General features: G+C 32.3%; 1 protein-coding gene across 1 annotated transcript in view; it reads right to left on the bottom strand.

Annotated features, from left to right (window-relative positions):
• Positions 1-4631: 4631 nt before the first annotated feature.
• Positions 4632-13634, bottom strand: part of LOC111046954 (tyrosine-protein phosphatase 99A) — a 119860-nt gene continuing 110857 nt past the window's right edge. The window contains exon 15 of the mRNA XM_039441626.1: positions 4632-5472. The gene's annotated coding sequence lies outside the window, so the exon portion shown is untranslated. The remainder of the gene's footprint in view (positions 5473-13634) is intronic.

The following is a 13634-nucleotide window of genomic DNA, read 5'->3' on the forward strand; positions in this document are numbered from 1 at the left end:
GATGAACGCGTCTCGGATATATTCACTTTTGTTATCGTCAGCCGTGACTGCTTGAAAGTTACATGGTAAACTTAGCCGTTTTAGTTTATTATAGAATTGATCAATTGATTCTCCATGGGTTTGTTTTGCTTTAGATAAGCAGTAACGTGCATGTACTACATTTTGAGGTTTTATAAAGCTTTCTTCAAGAGTTGTTATAGCTTCTTCAAATGATATACAATTGCAAATACTTTCAAAAATATTCGGTGACACATAATTGATCAAAACATTCAATTCATCCTTTTTCGGGATTGAACTGTTTTTTAAGAAGTTTAAAAATGTTACCTTCCAATGTCTCCACGTTTTCGGTGCTTCATCTGAATCTTGGTCAATCGATAAAACTGTTGGTTTCAGTATTTTTCCAAGCATTTGGTTTTGCGAATCGTTTTCTCCTTCACTGACTAAATCTTGACGTTTACTCGTTTTTCTTTTCGGACCCATTTATTTTATATTTAATGTCGAATAAATTGTAATAGAATTGGACTCAACACGAGCTTTATTCGACATTAAATATGTGTCTTAGTAACAGAGATAACAGATTATAAATATTACAGCTGTTTTATCATCACAGGCAGCCTTAGTGATAGGTGACCACTGAAAGTTTGCTGTAGTGCAAACCAAGGAATGCTGATAGAGTCGCCTCAATGATGCAACAATCTCTATTTGCATTGCATGTTGATAGTAAGCGATTTTAGGTCATTTCAAACAATACAATAACGTTATATAACCCTCTATAGGTGGGTCACCAACCACTACAGCTGCCATATCTCAGTTAATATTGGTCCAAACTTAAAAAGTCAGATACCAATCGATAGGTAATTAGATTTACCAAAAAAATTATTCTTGTAGAGTTTTTGTAAAACCATCCGTTTCTGAGTTATTTGAGAAACAACATTTTTTAAATGGCCGCCATTTTGTTTTATGATTTTGAAAAATTAAAATAATTTTTTGTTGCTTCGTCTAGTTGTTATTAATTACTTGCCGTCAGGCTCGCTTCACTCGCCATATCCGCCTAGCCAGGGGGCTCCGCCCCCTGGACCCCCGACCGGATCGTCCAAAAATGAGATCAGCGGGCTCGCTTCATTTGAGCATGCTTCATTCCATCAGAAAGTCAAAGTACTGAGAAAACGCAGAAAAGCTGAGAAAAACGCTGATTTTGGGTGTATCTTTGATGAAATATTAAGTCACATCATCACAAAAATTTTAGACCCTAGCTAAACCTCTGTACAAAATTTGAACATTTTCTGCCTATTACTTGATGAAAGAACTGAGAAAACGCAAAAACCGTAATTATGGGCGTATCTTTGGCGTTATTTCAAATTCCTTCTAACACAACATTATTACACCCCAGCTGAGCTTCTGTAGTAAATTTGAACACTTTCTGTTCATTTGTTCTCGATAAAGCTGAGAAAGCGCAAAAAATGCAGATTTTGGGCGTAGGCTATATTTGACGTTATTGCAAATTCCTTCTAACAACATTTTTACACCCTAGCTGAGCTTCTGTACTGAATTTAACATTTTCTGTTCATTTGTTCTCGATAAAGCTGAGAAAAACGCTGGAAAAACGCAGATTTTGGGTGTATCTTTGGAAATTTTTCCAAATCCGTTCTTAGTGCGCCTCTAAAGGGCCAACTGAACATACCTACCAAATTTGAACGTTTTTGGTCCGGTAGATTTTTAGTTCTGCGAGTGAGTGAGTCAGTCAGTCAGTGAGTGAGTGCCATTTCGCTTTTATATAATATATATAGATTGTGCAAAGTTTTAATTTCGTATGTTCAACCATTATTTAGAAAAAAATAATAAGTGAAAAAGCAAAATGGCCGCTGTGTGAGTAACTGAAGACTTGCGGACAATTTAAATATGCTATTTAGATATGTTTGTTAGCTTGGAACAATGCCCTAGAGTAGGCAGTTCGTAAACACTCTGTATAATAATAATCAATCAATTATTTATAATCAAAAAGAGCATGGCAATATTGAGTATGTATCAACATAATAGAAATGCTTTTTGAGTAATTAGGTACTCTTGAGGATTCCTTTATGGGAGTTACCAGCTAAGAAAAATATAATCTCATATGAATAACATTATAAAATCAAAATAATTAATAAAAAATATATAAAAATCCTTTAGTAGCCTACCCTTTATTTTTAAAAACTTTAAAGTAGTTCAAAGACTAGTTTCGACCCTAGCTTAGGTCATTTTCAAGGTCAAAATGGCCTTAGGTCATTTTCAAGGTCAAAATGGCCTTAGGTCATTTTCAAGGTCAAAATGGCCTTAGGTCATTTTCAAGGTCAAAATGACCTTAGGTCATTTTCTAAGTCAAAATGGCCTTAGGTCATTTTCAAGGTCAAAATGACCTAAGTTAGGGTTGAAACTAGTCGTTGAACTATTTTAAAGTTTTTAAAAAATAAAGGGTACTACAAGATTTTTATATTGTTTTTATTTGTTCAAAAGTAGCCCATTTAAGTGAAGTGTTTTTAATCACTTGTGTGGTGTCGTACACTCACACAACTTTCCTTGCTCATTGAACTGTAAGCCTCATTCTTAAACGAGAATGATTTAAGGGAATAACATAATGACGATTGGCGGCAACATATTTGAAACTACTGTATGATCAGACTACTGTATATGTGTATATATAATTGTTTTCAGAGTACTTTTTCCTTTGTGTAAATTATGAAATTCGATGATTTTTCAAAATTCGTTAAAACAGCTGTTGTACAGATGAAATATCTCGACCATGTGTTCTTTTTATGAACTGCTCTACCTACCAACCTCATGCACGAGAAGGACAAAGACTCATGTCAGTTTACAAAGTCCATTTCTCAAGGATGGGGTGGACCCCATTAGTTTCACAGGAAATAGACTCTTGCTAGTTGATGGAGCTGATAAATAACTATACAGGTTATGAATTTGAAATAAATCGGTCAAGTCTTTTTTGAGAAAATCGTGAAAAACATGGTATTTAGTAAATATCCGCCATTTTTCTCAAGAATATTACGGAGCTCCTGCAATTTTCCCAGAAATGATACTTATGTCAGTTGGTAGGGCTTATGAATAGCTATCCATGGTATAAATTTGAAGAAAATCGTTAGAGCCGTTTTCGAGAAAACTGTGAAAAACATGGTTTTTTAGTAATTATCCGCCATCTTAAATTGAATTTTATTGAATTTCTTATTGTCGGGTCCTCATGGTATAAGGACCTTAAGTTTAAAATTTCAAGTCAATCGGTTAATTAGGAATGGAGTTATCGTGTTAACAGACATACACACACACACAGACCAACACCCACAAATCATGGTTTTGGACTCAGGGGACCTTGAAACGTATAGAAAACTTCAAATTGGGGTACCTTAATTTTTTTTTGGAAAGCAATACTTTCCTTACCTAATGGTAATAGCGCACGGAAAGTAATAATATAGACTATACTACTTACTTGCGTATGATAAAACTAAATTTCACACCTCACTCATTCTAGCTAAAAATAAATAATCAAATTGGGGTGAATATCCAACGAAAAATACCCTATATGCCAATGCATTAACAGTAATCATGAACTATACACAAATACAAAATATTTCAAATTCAAAATGTTTTTATTGCCATGAACAAATACATGTTATTGACAAAGTCATCAGGTAAACATTATACATTCATTTTGCATACTCAAAAACAGAGAAATATTATCACAGCAAACAGTTCTGGTATATTCATAACAATAAATTACATGTTCCAATCAATTATATTTAATCACTCTTTAGAAGTCAATGTCGGTGTGCTCGAAAAACTTCGCAATACAAAGGGTTTCTTAAAAGCCATTCATCTAATTTGTGAAGGAAAATCTTCTTTGAATATTTTTGTTTAAGGGGTTTGAAAACATGTTATAAACCTCTTTAGATTGTAATATTACATTTTTTCTCGATTAAAATCGAATCTTCTATTCGAGATCTATAAAACTTGATAGTAAATATCAGAGTAATCGATATGCGGACAACTTTTAACTGAGAATCTATCATAAATAATTGTGTTGCACATTCCATGGTATTACTGAAACAGAGTTAACAGAATTAACAGATCATTATAAATAGCATAGAGGATAAATAAATTTAAAATAACAGTTTCGAAATAAAGTTTTATTGAGAACAAATATAAAATGTAAATTCTAAACTTGTAATTTATAATTTTTTGGAATTTAATATCGATGATGTGTTCATAACGTTGTCACTGTTTTTGGCTTCATCTAAAATGCTATCTTTGTAAGCCCTTCTCTAAAAAATGGTGGCTGGCTATGGTGTTCTAATTTTGTGCTCTCTGAATATTTTTCTGTTTAATTGAAATTTATAATGTTTTAATTTGAGATTTGAACAGTTTTATGGTGTTCTAATTTTGTATAATTTGATTTGTGTGTCTACAAGCCTATAGCCATTGTTTTTCAACTATATAAATGGATAAGTATTTTAGCTTGTAATGATGCTATATGTTTAAGTGTTGTAAGGTATTGTTTTGTGGATTTGTGTTGTATATTGCAAAAATTCTTCTGAAGATTATAAGTTGGTTTGCTCTGAAAACTGGATTTCCTATTCATTAGCAATAGATCCATTCATAATTTATCAAGAATTTACCATTTTGGAGCCGATAACTTTCTTTAGGTTAATAGGTAAAAAATGCTATTCAACCTATTTAGGATAAATTGGTAGCATGGCAAGATAGAACCGTATGGCTTATAAGAGATCTATTCAATCTGCAATAGTCTGTACAAATTTTCCCCTTATTGCAAATGTCATGCTTGTGAACATCTTTATTAAAAGACAAATAGAGCTCTAAAATGAATAAATTCACAATTGTTTCAATTCTCAATTCAATAAAAATAGGTTTGCAGTGATCCAGGGAAGCTGTCATTCATGATTGTCACTACTTTCTTTTGAAGCTTCAATATTTCATCTACCCTAGACGAGTTACCCCAAACAAGCAATTGACTGGGAAAATGCAAAATAAGCCATTCTTAAATCATTTGGATTCACACATTGTTTCAGTCGTCTAACACAAAAACTAACAATATTATTAAACTCTCCAACCTGAATCACCAAGTTTTCCACAGAATACAATAAAAATGTACAACAATGTGAAAAATAAAAAATACAGTTTCAAGACTATAATCTATATTTTCATTTATTATTGATGCCTTTCATCTCTAATCTGCCAACAATATTTCCACATCATGTTTTTCCAATAGACACTCCTTACTAAGATACTTACAGATACTTAAGCCTTCTAGGATTTTTCTCTTCCCTAACTGAATTTGGAATTATGTTGAATACTTGAGCCATGAACAGGTAAAATCGCTTAAAAATATCCTTGTGAGGTCTCGGTCTAAATGCACTATTCGCAGATCGGAGATAATATTCACTGTCTGCTATCATCATTCGATCAATTCTAGAAAAGAAAATTATTCTAATTTTAAACATTCAAATATCCAAGGGGTAGAAGTTTCCATGCTCTGAATATTGGCAAGGAGCTGAATAGTCTTTGTTTTGGTCCTCAAGATAATATATTGTATTCAAGTCAATCAAGTTTTATCAGTCAAGTTTTATTGAACAAAATATTTACATTGGAGGTCCCACTAAACCCGAAGGTTTTTCAGTAGGTGCCTATATAAGTATACATAATAAATCATAGAATTGTAAATTACAATTCATCATTCGATCAATTCTAGAAAAGAAAATTATTCTAATTTTAAACATTCAAATATCCAAGGGGTAGAAGTTTCCATGCTCTGAATATTGGCAAGGAGCTGAATAGTCTTTGTTTAAATAAAATTAACAAATTTGATAAGAGGAAGAGAAAAAAAATGTTTTGCATGCAAAGGGAAGTTGGGAAGTAAGGAGAGGATGTAAAGGAAGGATGGTGGTGAGGAAGGTAAACTTATCTAGGTACTAGAATAATAAAATTTAAGAAAATAAATTAGATAAACTACTCAAGTAGAAGAAAAATATCAATTAAATCAAATGATAAATCATGAAAAATAAGTATTCACTATTTATGAAAACAAAAAATATAATAAACATACATGGAGGAAAAAATTGAGAAATGAAAGTAAAATTTCAAGAAATAATTATAAGTGGTCGCTCTGGCTGGCGGCAGTGACTCAATAAAATTAATGTACCAGCAAAATCTCTGCTATCTGTTTCTTTATATGAGGGTATTGTTATTTATTACATAGCTAAGAACATCACTTTTGAATAATCTCGAATATTCAGAGGCAATTTATTAAATAATTTAGGAAGTATGTAGAAGAGTGATCTTTTTCCGTATATATTTCTAAATCTAGGTAACTGATATAAAACTGGTGATCTTAAATATTGTAAGGAGATGGTGAAGCAAAGGATCTGTATTAAATATTATTTTTGAAAAATATTAAAATTTTGTAAATATAGAAGTTCTTTGGAGTTAGGGTGTGGTTAAAAAGATTATTTGAGTTGATAATAAGAGGCAATCGAGATGTTATGCACTTCAGGGTTCTTAATTGAATTCTTTCTACTCTGTGCAACAAATAGTCAGCTGCACAGCCCCATGAATCTATCCCATACCTAATGATAGACTCTACGAGAGATTTATAAATTAGGTGAAGACAGTCGACCGGAATAGTTTTATGCATGTAAAATATTTTTGCGCTTAATGCTTGAAGTTTTTTCGAGATGTAGTTGATGTGTGGATGCCATCTCATTCTACTGTCAACTATCACACCTAGGTATCGGGTATCGTCAACTTGAGTTAGTGATGGACAACTACAAGTTTGAAGTGATTTAGAAAGACAGAGGCAGTCATGACTGATAATTTTTGGAGTTTCATTACATCTCATATGTGGTGATTTAAAATGCATTTAAACTGTTTTTTTTTATTAATTACTAAATTTCTGTCATGGGACCACCTAAGAATCCTATTATAATCAGATTGCAACAGTTGCTCTGAAACTTTAAGTTTTTTATGCCCAACAATTAAAGCTGTGTCATCAGCTAACATAAAAATGTCACCATTTCTGATTATGCTTGAAATTGATTTTACATATATATTGTAGAAGACAGGACCCAAGATGCCCTGTGGGCACCAATATCATCGTTTTTTAATAATTCGTTTTGGCTGTTCCCCAACTTAACCAGAAAGTATATGTCACTCATGTAACTTTCAAACAACTTTAGAACATTTCCTGTAATTCCAATGTCATGAAGCTCATTCAGAAGGATATTATGCTTCAGAGTATCAAAGGCCAAATTAAATCAAATTTTTATTATTGTCATAAACAAACATTGATTGCATGGACAAAAGTCAATTGAACATAATTATTATACATATAGTGCATATACAAAAGAAAATATACATAAATTCACACAGCCACAAAATCTGAAAACAGACCAGTGTTAAAGCAATTGAGAACAATAATATTATGGATAGCCATTGCAGTTCAACATTTCTTCTACCAAGTAAAATGCTCTCTCCCTTAACCATTCGTTACTATAGACTTGAATCTTCTACTTTTCATATTTCTAACTTCAGATGATAGAACATTGAACATTTTTACACCTGAATAGCTGTAGGCTTTGCCGTGCTACCAATTTCTCCTAAATAGGTTGGATAGCATTTCACACCTATTAACCTACAGGAAGTTATCGGCTCCAAAATGGTAGATTCTTGATAAACTATGAATGGATCTATCGCCTATGAATGAGAAATCTAGTTTTCAGAGCAAACCAACTTATAATCTTCAGAAGAATTTTTGGCAATATACAACACAAATCCAGAAAAATAATACCTTACACACTTAAGCATCTAACATCATTACAGGCTAAATACTTATCCATTTATATAGTTGAAAAACAATGGCTATAGGCTTGTAAACATACAAAACAATTTTAGACAAAATTAGAACACCATAAAACTGTTCAAAACTCAATTTAAAACATTAAAAATTCACTTAAACAGAAAAATATTCAGAGAACACAAAACCAGAACACATAGCCAGCCACCATTTTTTAGAGAGAGCCTAACAAGTACAAAGCAAAGCCCCACCTCAAAACCAGTGTCAACGTTATGAACACATCACCGATATTAAATTCCAAAAAATTATAAATTACAAGAATTTAGAATTTACATTTTACATTTGTTCTCAATAAAACTTTATTTCGAAACTGTTATTTTAAATTTATACATATCCTCTATATTTATATAATGATCTATTTATCTGTTAATTCTGTTACTCAGTTTCGGTGATACCATGGAATGTGCAACACAATTATTTACAATAAATTCTCAGTTAAAAAGTTGTCCGCATATTGATTACTCTGATATTTACTATCAAGTTTTATAGATCTCGAATTGAAGATTCGATTTTAATCGAGAAAAAATGTAATATTACAGCCTACATTCTATGCGTCCTAGCAAGCCTGACCCGACTCGAATCGATCCGACCACCAGATTTCGTGTTATATCCATGAATTTCTCTTCTTAAATTGAAAATACTAAGGTTATCTTTCACAAACATCAAACATTCCAAAGTGAATATACAAGGAAGAGTCAGCACACCACTAGCTGAAAACACAGGTTTACAAGATTCCCTCATGCCCAAATTAAAAACTTAACAACGGAACCATAACAAAGTTCCATATATTTGAGTAATCTATAAATTGATTGAGAAACTGGTAAACTGTTTGATGAATGCCATAAATCATAGTAAAACTGTAATTGAAATTCCTCGTGAAAATCGTCCCCTTAAACCTTGGATAACGGAAGGTATACAAATACAAATCAATAAACGTTCGTGATAAAATGTATGATAAAGTTGAAAAAGACCCTTATAATGTAGATTTGATAAACAAATACAAAACTTCCTGGTCAGAATGCTTGGATAGAGAGGACGTGATAGTGAGAAGCTCTGTCGTTTTCATCAAATATCTTTAATTTACTAAAAGCTAAATCAACTGTCTTTGGTATGAGTCTCAAGTGAGATACTAGTTAGCATTTTTTGAAGTTTCTCACTCTATATAGTGTGGAGCAGTGGAGTTATAGTGATTTTAGTGTCAATTATATTGTAATTCGGAGTGTTCGGAGTTTGCTTCGTTTGGTTAAAACATGCTTTCAAGGGCTGGGGCTAAGAAGAAAGGAGCTGCTGACTGTGATACTGAAGAAGATAAAGGTAGGCAGGCTGATCAACAAACTGATAGCGGTTCTCAACCCGATAAGCTAGATATGATTCTAAGTGAATTGAAGACGATCAAAACCGATGTTGAAACTATTCGAACGCAACAGGAAGAAATGATTAAATCAATAGCCTATTGATAGTTGCTTTACACTTTGTAGTGAAAATAAAAACTCTATTTTGAAGCATCAGGAATTGATAAACACTTGTACTAATAACATTACTACAGCCTCCAACGATATTATTTTATTGAAAAATGAACTACTGAAAGTAAAATCCGATCTTGCTCAGTCTCAACAGTATAGTAGGAAAAACTCCGTGAATATTGTAGGCGTGCCGTATGTCAGCAACGAGAACATCTTTGACTTGCTATCGAGAATTTCTAAGACTATTCAGTTCAACTTTAAACCAGATATGATAGATAATTGCCACAGACTGTCTAACAGAAATAAAAAGTTTCCACCTCACATTATAGTTAAGTTTAATAAGAACTTAGACAAACAAATGTTTTTGCAACAAAAAATGAAGAAAGGAAATATATTTTTGAAGGATATTGGATGGGAGGGTAATTCTCAAGTTGTTTATGTCAATGAGTCCATGTCTCCACATAATCTACAAATATTCAAGAGGGGTAAAGAACTTCAAAAACAAAGTGTTTCAAGTATATCTGGTTCAGAAACGGTACTGTGCTGATTCGTAAGGATGATTCCTCAAAAGCTGTTGTCATTCAAAATATCACGGACTTTAAGCTTGTTGAATAACCTAAAATACTAACGAAATATTGATCTTGGCAGATTTAAAGTATTATAGTAATTACCATCTTATGCTAGCTAAGCTGTAAATTCAAGCATTTTTTTTTAAATATGAATATAATTTACCGTCGATTTCCACATGAAACATTTAGAAGGTTATCTTGGGTTTCAATTAGCCTCTTCTTCATGATGATAAATAACTATTGCTGGTATTGATTCTGCTATACTTTTTCATCATTAAGCTCTGTAGCGTTCATATCAAATTGAGTAATATCTTAATAAGTTCAATAAATTCTATAAAATTCTATAATTCTATAAATTCTACAATTCTATAAATTCTATAATTCTATCATTTTTACGGTGATTCAATAATATTTTCGGTAGTGATTGATGACAGCTTCATATGATAGCTACCTATATAATAGGCATTGATTAAGAGCAGTATAGAAAGTATGAATATATACAGAATAAAGAGTCCTATCGTGTATATGATTATGTACAGTACCCCAATAAGTTCATATTTTTTTAAATTTTACTTACTTTTTTCTAGTATTAAGCTTTTTTTGCATCAATTTAAATATGTTAGATTTCGACAAGTTGTATTGTAGGATTTTTTTTTTTGTTTTGTGAATTAAAGAGTAATAAAGGTAATGGATTCCATCCTTCTAAATTGTACAGATAGCGATGGATTCTCACTATTTACTTTTTCACTATGTTGTTTTCCCTATCACTCAGTTTTGAGTATTTTCTTTTCATTTTTCCCAATACTCTTATTTACTTTAATAAGTTTGTTTCTTATTTAGTTGGTTCATGTGTGAATGTGTTTTGTATGAATGTTGGTAATAATACTATAAAATGTACTTTTGTTCAAAATGGAAGGTACCGGTAGCTGTAGCTATATTTTAGGTATAGATGAAATAAATTCATCCTCCTTAGCAGAAGATGGTAATAGAACCATAGTGCATCAGAATATACGCAGTATAAATAGAAATTTCGACGATTTTATCACTTATATTAATTCTTGGAAGAAGTTACCATCAATCATTGTTTTGTCTGAGACTTGGCTTCAATCTTGTCATGATCATCGATTATTTAATATTGAAGGTTATGAGAGTTTCCATGCTGGTAGTGATTTCACTGCAGCATCAGGTATAATGGTTTATGTTTCAGTGGAGAGTGGCCTTCGATGCTCTAAAATTGATAGTATAATTATTGATGGATCTGACTCCATTTTCTTAGTGTGAACTTTTGAATTATAAATTTAGTATTCTGTGCTTATATAGATGGCATGGATTTGAGATCAGTCAATTCTTGAGTGGCCTTATTGCTTTCTTGGAGCAACATCGTGACTCGGATTCTCTGATAATAGGCGACCTCAATATCAATATAAATGATATGAATAATAGTAATACGCTCGAATATATGGAAATTATGAGTAGTAATGGATATAAATCGCTTATTGATATAGACACCAGAGTGACTTCGTCAAGCTCAACATGCATAGATCATATCTTCTTCAGGTCAATAAAACATAATCATGAGTTCAGTAGTTATGTTATTGATACTCTGCTAACCAATCACCGAGATGTGTCGATTGCTATCTCAGAGTCAAATGTTCATAAAAATAGCCAAGCTGATTTTAAAAAAGATAGAATTGATTATGATAAATTAATATCATTGTTGATGCACCATGATTGGGATCCCCTTTATTTGAGTGACAATATAAATACTAAAATGTCTTTATTTTTAGATGAATTAAAGAACTATTTGAATCAGTCCAAACGCACAGTGGTATTAAGTCAGAGTCATACCCGACTTAAAAAGCTCAAACCTTGGATGACAGACGGTTTATGTATAGCAATAAAAAATCGTGATAAGATTTTTAAGGCACTAACTAGGAATCCTAATAATAATAGGCTCAAAAATTCGTATATTGCTTTGAAAAATAATATAAAAACATGGATCAAACTAGAGAAAACAAAGTACTATTCGAATTTGAAAGACCTATCTGTAAAAAATCAATGAAGGGAAATAAATAACTTATGTAGACAGACCTCGAAGAAGAATCAGACTATTGAATTGTAAATAGATGATGCGGTAATATCTGATGAGCAAATGGTAGCTGACTCTTTCAATAATTACTTCATTGGAGTTCCCACCAGACTAATCTCTTCAATGAGTCCATTGACTCAAAATACTATAGATAATTACAAAGCTTGTTTCAAATCAGAGAATGTCTATAATACTATTTTCATAAGACCAATAGATTTCCATGAGATCCTTACTGAAATAAATTCTTTGAAGGATGGTAAGTCTCCTGGTCCTGATTGTATCTCCTCACATCTTTTAAAAAAAATTGCCGTACCATTGGTTCCAGTTCTATATGATATCTTTAATGCAAGTATATATACAGGTATTTTCCCTGATCCCTTGAAGATTGCCAATGTGATTCCTGTATTTAAGAGTGGGAGTCGTTCGGATCCTTCAAATTACAGACCAATATCTCTCTTGTCTGTGTTCTCAAAAATATTTGAGAAGATTGTGAGGAGGAGAATTTTTCACTTTTTGAAGAGTAATAACTTTTTCTATAGGAGTCAGTGGATGCTTTGATCCAATTTATGGTTTCAATCTTTAGTTTATTTGGTGGAGAATTTGCAAACAAGGTTTGGGGAATTATATTCACAAGCTTATCACACCTATAAGGAAATTGCATCCTACAAACACTAAGATTTGTTTCAGTCATGTCAGAAGATCTAAAAACTCGACGTGTATGGTATGGAGTATACCGGATATTAAATAAATTTTTATTTTTTACCACGTATAATGCTAGGTTTTTTAAATAGAGCTGTTTGATTGATAGTATTTTGCTTTCCTCGAAAAGTGTTCTGGTCGGGTAGAGCCGCGGCTTGTTAAGTGCAATTTTTATTATATGTTTTTGTATGTTGAAAACCTTACCAATGTGTCGTTCAGCTGCGCCTCCCCAGACTCTTATCCCGTATTGCAGAACAGATTGAGCGTAAGCGAAATAGGTCATTTTGGCAAGCTGTGGTAGTTTCAAGAGGCTAATTCTATAAAATTTTTGTATTAGATATTTGGCTTTATGACATAATGACTGAATATGAGTATCCCATCTTAGATGTTGGTCAATCATTACTCCCAGGTATTTAACAGACTTCGAGTTCTCCAGTGAAGGGCAGTCACAGCCTGAACCTAGTCCGTTACAGCTATTCTTGTGACTTTTCAAAATTATTTGATTCAATGGTTGAGTTGCAGTATTTGGTGTAAAAGTAATAAAGGAAGACTTTTTATAATTTAAGGTTAGAGTATGATTGTCAAGCCAAGCTTTGACCTCCGAAAAACCCTTCTCAGCTGAAGTTCTAGCTGCCTCCCAAGTTTGACCAGAAAAAATTAAAGTAGTGTCATCGGCAAAAGAAATTGCTTGACCATTTTTCAAGTGCAGGTTCAAGAGGTCATTTATGTATATTATGAATAAGATTGGAGAAAGAACAGTTCCTTGTGGCAAACCATAGTCGAGCATATATTCAGTACTGGATTTATTCCCATTTGATAATATCTGTGATCGCCCTCTCAGGTAACTCGAGAAAAGATTTAAGGGTAATCCTCGAATTCCAATACGGTTAAGTTTTTCCAAA

The sequence above is a fragment of the Nilaparvata lugens genome, chromosome X (assembly GCF_014356525.2).
Source record: "Nilaparvata lugens isolate BPH chromosome X, ASM1435652v1, whole genome shotgun sequence".
In the NCBI taxonomy this organism is placed as follows: domain Eukaryota; kingdom Metazoa; phylum Arthropoda; class Insecta; order Hemiptera; family Delphacidae; genus Nilaparvata; species Nilaparvata lugens.